Genomic DNA, 8263 nt, shown 5'->3' with positions numbered 1-8263 from the left:
TTAACACATCAATAGCAGAAACATAATGATCTGTTTGTGATTACCCCAAATTAATCTGTGGGATAAATAAGATACCATTATTCCAAATCATCTTGGTAAAAGTTCATTTACTTTTCTTGTTTCTGCACCTTAGTCTTTTCCACTTAAGTACAGTATGTCAGTGTAGTTCTATCAATTTTAAATTTTTAATTAATCCTATGCTATCTTAATTTCTGGAATTGTTCACTTTTATATTAACTCTTTGAAACAGACCCTACTGTACAATTCTGTGTTGCATCCACTATTACGGCGATGGGGGAATGTGTGCAGACACTTTTTTTCTTACTATGCTAATATGCATCACCTACATGCAGGCATTGTTTAGCTATGCACTTCAGACTTACCAGTAAATGTGTGTATGCATATTTTTTAAATATTTAAAAATGTTTATCAGTATAAAACTGTGAGCACCTCACTGTCATTGCAGCTGTTATATTGTTACATAGATGGTCTGTCTTTAGTAATGTAGCAAAATGCATAAAAAGACCTTTCACCCCAAGTGAATGGAAACATCAAGGGTGCAGGTGGGTTCCATATCAAAAGGATGCCACCCTCATTGATTAAAAAAGTCCCATTTCTCATTTCTCTTGTATATACCATACATTGTATAAGCAAAATGATAACTCATACCTACAAGTATAGAAGGAAGGTATCTCAATATAAAAAAAATTGTTGTAGGATGGCAGTGGGAAAGATTCTTGATTATATCTAACTGGCATGCACATATGGCACTGGAATCGATCATGGTTACACCTCAAGGTGAACACTAAATTAGATAAAATTAGATAAGTATAGTTGCGTGTACTTTAACACAGTTTTCACTAATTCATTGCCCCTGATTTGGCTACAGTGTTATTAATTTCTTTTTATAGACTTTGTCTGCTGTATTTAATGTCACATTGTATTCCACCTTTCACCATCTGTCTCCTAATGCGGACAAGACAAAAGAGATGATTGTTGACTTCAGAAAGGCCCACAATGATGGCTCTTTGGTGGAATTGGTCAAGAGCTCCAAATCATTGGTGTGCACCTGGCAGCTGATGTTACTTGGCCAATGAACACCACCTCCACAGCCAAAAAGGTGCAGCAGCATTTCCACTTCCTTTACCAGGCTTAAGAAAGCAAGCCTACCTCTCCCAATTCTCACCATTTTCTACAAGGGCACCATTGAGTTTGTTCTGACCAGCTGCATCACTATCTGGTTTGATAACTGCAGTGTCTCTGACTGTAAGGTGCTATAACATACAGTCCACACAGTGAAAAGGGTCATTGAGAACTCTCTGCTCTCCATTAAATACATCTTTATAAGGCAATGCATCCACAAAGCCTTTAACATTGTGAACGACTGCTCCCACACCACCAATGGTTTCTTTGTCCCAATTCCATCTAGCAGAAGATACTGTAACATCCAAATCAGTTTGGTTAGGTTCTGCAGCAGCTTCGACCACTCGGCTGTCTGCATTCTGAACTCTGTGCTGCCCCCTGCCCTCTTATCTGCTCCTAGTGGCTAATGTATGTTCAATACATTTGTTACACTTGTTACTACTGTTATATTTTATTAGTAGTAGTTTTTTGTACTTATTTATTACTATCTAATGAATTTCAGATTATTACTATCTGTTTACTTACTTATTATTCATTAATTTATCTATTTATAATATAGTATAGTTGCTTACCTGTCTTGCACTTCTCCTGTGTTTATGCAAATGTTGTACTGTGGTCCTCGGGTACATCATATTGTGCTACTGTATGCTGCAATACTGTGTTCGCATAGGATACCAATAAAGTCACTTGACTTGGCTTGACTTGACTAGATGGATGAGTAAGGAGAACAGAAGAAATCCCATGAGAAGAGATGAGGGGCTCTGGAAACCTTAAAGCATGCTCTTCTCTCTTCACAGAAGGGAAGGAGACCAGAAATATCATAAGAAAGATGTGTCCTTGAGGGAAGCCAGAATCTCGCAGGAATAAGGTCACCTTGTAGAAAGGAGAGTAAGCCTTTTCCAGTCAGTTAATTTCCAACATGTGTAGGAAAAGATCCTACCTGTAAGACTGACCCAGTCTAACATTAGAGAGGGACTCTGCTCTGCCAACTAGGAATGTGAGTGGTCACATTACACACTATAAATGAAGAAAGGATTATCTAAGGATAAAAGATAATCTCTCATAAATGAAAAAAAAACTAGAAGGAGGTTGCTGCCCTGCTAAAACACATGTTTTCTGAGTGGACTGTAAGTACTGTGATTTTAATAAATGCAACCCTGTGTACCTGGGATGGGAGACAGAGTTACTGTAAATTAGTTTCTGTTTTGGCTAACAGAGGAGCCCCTAGTGGTCAAAATACTTACAAATACACCATGCTGGGCATTACAATCTAGTACAGGGGTTCTCAAGTTCAGTTCCACCATTGCTGCAGGTTTTGACAGATCACTGGGTCAGTTGTTCTTTTAATTGATCTCCTTGTTTAATTAGCTAGCCTTTTTTCATTTTTAATTTAGCATTCATAAAAATGTGCTATGATATTTACATGTAAGAGGAATTACAAAATTTGTATATTTGCCCCTTAAACTTTCTTTTATAATCCCGGATTCAGCGGGTTAGAAAATGGATGGATTTCTTTTATAATATTTCTTTGAATTTCCCATTTTCAGTGGAGATTGCTCCCTTAATCATATCTAAATATTCACAATTAGTGACAAGCAGTGCAGACACAGAAGCAAATAAACCAAGGTGACCAATTTTGTCAGGGTCATATTCACTTACATGCTAAATAGTAAGAAAAGGTTTAATAACTACAACATTAACAAAGATTAATTTTTTAAAAGCAATGTAAAAAAAATCACTTCAGTGTCACACACACACACTTATAATGTTAAAAAAATAAAAGTTTAGCTAACCCATGTTGCAATCTCTGGTTTGACACAAAAAGGCAGACACTGGGAAATAACAGGTTGGTTAAGGCATGTGCTGGTTGGGATGAACACCAACAATTACAGTGGCTCACAGGACCGAACCTGAGAATCATTGATGTAACCCTTTTTTCTTACTAAGTAGAAAACAAATGAACATGACACTGACATGGCTCATCTTTGGCATTCAGTCATTTGCACCAATGGATGGAATGACATTCTGACTGGGTTGGAGAATGGGCGAAGGACAGTGCAGGTGGATGTGCATCCCAGCCTCTATAGGTCTTATTTCCTTTCCCTGCTGTGGAGAAAAAATATCAATGGACCGACTGGGGAAAGCTGCCTGCCAGGATGACTCGTTACCCCCATTACAATAGGTGGCAGTGCTCATGTGGTCTAGCTTCAGTTTGGATACCTGCAGGGCTGTCTGGGTTTCATTGTTTAGGTAGGCAGCCCTGTTTATTGGGTTCCTCGGGGGCCACCAGGGGGCAATGTAGGGAGAAGACCCCCATGTTGTACAGCAGTTATGCCTAATCCAGAAGTGCTTCCTGAGTGTATTGTTCTGGCAACCGGAAGTACTCCCAGGTCCAATATAAACAGAGCCATCTGGCCTCCATGGGGAGAAGTTGGGAGGATATGCATAATGCTTACTTGGAGGAGAGTGGAGGAGGATAACAGGAATAGGAATTTTGACTGGGACTGTGATTGTGCTAATTAAGAGAAGATCTTCTGAAAAGGTACTTTATTCGATAAAATAGTTATTATACTGTATGTACACATGATCATGGTGGTCTAGTTGTGTCTGTGGTTTTTGGGCTTAGTGATGCTCCCTACAGTCCCTGACCTTATTTTATAAAAGTAACTTTTCTCCTTGAATTTCATATGAAATAAAAGGAGACAAATGCCACTATTGAGAAGTAAAACACAAAATGTATTATGATAAAGCAAGCAACAGTTTGGACAAGTGTCAAAAAAGAAGGAGAAAATAATTAATTTACACAGAGACTAAATAAAGTAAAAGGGGTCCACAGCCCTTGAGAAAGTCAATCATTTTTTACAAGTTATTCTAACATGTACTGCAACAAAAGGTATTGTGTTTAATTTTGGTGGAATCATATGATGATGTAATTCTGGGTCAGACACAGGTCATGCCATTAGCTCCAATCATTCTGAGGTCCTATCCTTGGGATAGAATGGGTAAATTCTGTCAGTGTAACAGTGATGCCAAGTGACGCCAAAGAAAAAGCTTAGTAAAAGTAACTAAGAATGATAAGCATAATTAACATTAAAAATGCAACAATGTACAGTACCAAAGTAAACAGTAATATGTGTATGCTATGCAAGAGTTTTCAGTCTTGATGTAAACAAGAAGACAAACTAGACATCGCATTTATTGTAGTGTTGCTGTGCATTGTTTATTTAATGCCAATATGTCTATCCAGTGTTGGTTTGATGTGTACATGTCAGTTAGGTCCCATTTGTGCTCCATTTTAGTCAGCCAGATCCTGTACTCTCTTGGTGCCTCCTTCAGTCGTCCTAATGTACACCACAGACAGATGGATACTACAGGCAATCCACTGTTTACTACATGTTTAGTGGATCATTTTCATGAAATCATAACGCTGAACATTAGCTGTAACCTGGGTTGCCAGACTTTCCGAGTCCGACAGACAAATCCCGAGTCCCGTATTGCATCTGCAAATTCTGATTGAAAAAAATTGTATGTACAAAAACATCTTAATCCAATTTTTACATTGAATATCAAGTTAAAGAGGCTGGCTATAATTTTTGTAGAAAGCCTGGCGTACCACCATTAATGAATAAAATTTGTAACTGTCTGAGTGCTTGAATCATGTGTCCGTGTACGTCGTATGCTCTTGTACGTTTCTCGTGCTCATCGTGGCAGCTCGAGCTCGGGTGTAATTCGTTTTAAAAGAAAAGTGATGCTGATAAGACTTTTCGACTAACAAAGTAGGTTGTACCTACATATCTGCATTTTATTTACTTATATCATGTTGTATTATATGAAACATAAAACAAAAAATGATATCAAACATACCTGTTCTATATATGCACTTATAATAAGGTTTCATACACTTACATGTTTACATTATACATTTATATTATCTATAATTAATTATTGTCTTCCTTAGTTACTTAACATTCACACACACACACATTTTCTTTATGTTTGTCACTCGAAATGGTGGTTGTCCCGATCTGTGATTTTGGAAATCAGGCAAATGGTTGTAACATACTGGAACAGACAATTGCATTTTTTTCGGGCTAATGGTTTGCTGCCTTTGTGGTGCACAAATCACTCTTTTAACGTTTACAGGTCCCACAATTGAGTGGAATCAATACATAGTTAAATATTGTAACTCTTTTTTCCAGAACTGTACCTGTAAACAGAATGTGTGCAGGGACCATATCTGCAACAAAATCGTCAATACTCAAAACAAGGATATGCTAAGGTTAACAAGAACAAGATGTCAAAATTTAAAAATCTGCCATTCTTTAGTAAATGGTAGTCTTTTTCGATTAAGTCGACTATTTAAAGAAATTCGCCTTTGTATACACGTGTTTAGAGTCCACCTGGATTAAGCGGATTTGACAGTATTATGTCGAAGGACTTCTTTAACTTTTATATTCCACTAGCAAAATACCCGCGCTTCGCAGCGGCAAAGTACTGCCTTAAAATTTTTATTAAGAAGAAAATTAAACCTTTTTAAACTGAGAGAAAATATGCCAATAATTATTTGTTAAGGATCTCTTTGTATACCTTGTTGTCAGTTCGACCCTCCGAGTTGTAATATGACCAAGCTGTGCGCTGAGCTTACTCTTGAGCATGCACCGTACAGTTGGCCATGTGAACAGTAATCTTGTCTTAAATCTCACAGCTTGGATTGCTGCTGTCATAATCGGTTTGAGTTTCATGGTTTGTTTCAATTACGACAGTATTTGCAGGATTTGTTGTGTTGAAGTGACATTCGGCATCTGTCAAGCGTTGTAAGCATACAACCGGTTTCATCGATAAAATCACATCCAGCTTTTGAGAGTTTAAACATTCATAAATATCAAAGTGTCCACTACTGAAATCGCCACCTGTGATTCTAAGATGTTTAAGAGGCATTGGTGGTTGTCGAAAGGTGTAAAATATTTGGCCATTTTGGTACACTTGAAAGCGACAACCGAACAATTCAGCGGCAGCCATCAACTCACATGCAGATGCATAGGTGAAGGGCTTAAGCATTTCACTCTTCTAGTGCTCCTGTGTAGTATAATTATCTCCTGTTCCGTCATGAGTCCACACCTTGAACCTGTCCCAGTCATTCAATACATAAGACACAATGTTTCTCCGGATATCAAGAGTGAGCCTGATATGGCCGTGCAATATGTAACAAAGAGAATGGAAAAGGCAGGTGCCATCTCCGGGCATGGAAACCACTCGGTAAGTGACAGTTCTTTGATCGATGGTGATCACCTCGATAGACATGTTAATGGAGGTACGGTTGGAACGATAAAGGAAATGGGTACCTGAGCAATGTAAAGTAAGTCTAAAATACCTATACAATAACTATAATTGTAATAAACAAACAATAAAACAGCGGAGAAGCCGTGGATTAAACAAAAAGGCTGTAGTTATCAGTAGGGAGACGTGAATCCCGTGGCGAAGCAAGGAAGGGAATGTAGAGACCGGAGCGACGGACGGTCTTATATAGACAGGCAGCCAACAACGTGGGAGGCGTTGGGATGGGGAACCCAACGCCACCTCACACGGTGACCGAGCTGCAGGCTATGGACGTATATATGTACGTAAGTAGGATTCAGTTAGCGTTGGGAACCCGTGTACCAAATTTCTTGAAGATGGACCCATAAATAACAAAGACTGTTGAAAAGTTCAATATGGCGGCCGACAGTGGCATCATACCACCGAAATAAGTACGTACATTGGTTTCGGTTAGTGCAGGGAAGCCGCCTACCAAATTTCGAGAAGATCGGGCCATAAATAAGAAAGTTCAACATTGCGGACATTGTTGACCGTGATGACCATTACGCGTAGAATTTCGAAATGAAACCTGCTTAACTTTTGTAAGTAAGCTGTAAGGAATGAGCCTGCCAAATTTCAGCCTTCTACCTACACGGGAAGTTAGAAAATTGTAGACGTTGGAAAGTTCAATATGGCGGCCGACAGTGGTGTCATACCATCGAAATAAGTAAGTACATCGGTTTCGGTTAGCGCAGGGAAGCCGCCTACCAAATTTCGTGAAGATGGGGCCATAAATAAGAAAGTTCCACATGGCGGACGTTGTCAACCGTTATGACTGTTAGGTGTACAATTTCGAAATGCTTAACGTTTGTAAGTAAGCTGTAAGGAATAAGCCTGCCAGATTTCAGCTTTCTACCTACATTGAAAGTTGGAGAATTAGTGATGAGTCAGTGAGTGAGTCAGTCAGTCAGTGAGGGCTTTGCCTTTTATTAGTATAGATTAACAAAGCTGGAAATTCTTGGCCACAATGTTAATTTTAAAGCCAAATAAAAAAAGTTAAAAGCCTAGTCTGCTGAAAAAATACAATAAAATGCATTATTAATTTTAAAAGAAATGCCTTTCATTTTGTATACAGTATGAGGCAGTATTTACTTGATACTTTGCCTGTTTCGTTATATTCTATATTCTCAAAAATCTGGTTCCAAAAATTTCTTTAGGATTAATTTGTTTTATTTATTCTAATTTTGCAACTTCTTTTATTAATAGTGTCACATTTTCTTTGAGTTTCTTGTCACCTTAAAAATCAGCATACCGTCCAACACATTCATAAAACATGGAGTTTGCTTTAAAAAGGTTTTTGAAAATCCACCTTGACAAAGCGAAGTTATCGCCTTTACTATTTACTGTTGCAAGATCTCAGATAGCTTAAATATAATTCCTTTCCTGTTTCACAGTTTGTCATTTTCAAAGTGTGCTCTATTTCAATGTGCTCCGTAAAACGTTTTCTGATCGAACATTCCGCTAACATACAATACAGAAACGCTTTACTGACGGGTTTTCCTATCAGCATAACCTTGTTCACTACTCGTTGTAAACTTCACTGTTTGTTCGACTTTATAACATGACGTTCCTTTGATCAGTTCATTGAAACTACATTGTAACACGCAATTAATAAGACTCTCCTTTCACACCAATTTCTAAACAAAGTCCTAATGTTCATTTCAGCACGCCTGTAGAAGGCGTGGCCAGATCACTATCCCACAATCCTTCCCCGTAAACACAAGCTGCCGGAAGACCGCTCAGTTGCGCTCTCTCTAAATTGATG

This window comes from Polypterus senegalus, chromosome 10 (genome assembly GCF_016835505.1).
Source record: "Polypterus senegalus isolate Bchr_013 chromosome 10, ASM1683550v1, whole genome shotgun sequence".
Classification (NCBI taxonomy): domain Eukaryota; kingdom Metazoa; phylum Chordata; class Cladistia; order Polypteriformes; family Polypteridae; genus Polypterus; species Polypterus senegalus.
This window is presented reverse-complemented; position numbering follows the sequence as displayed.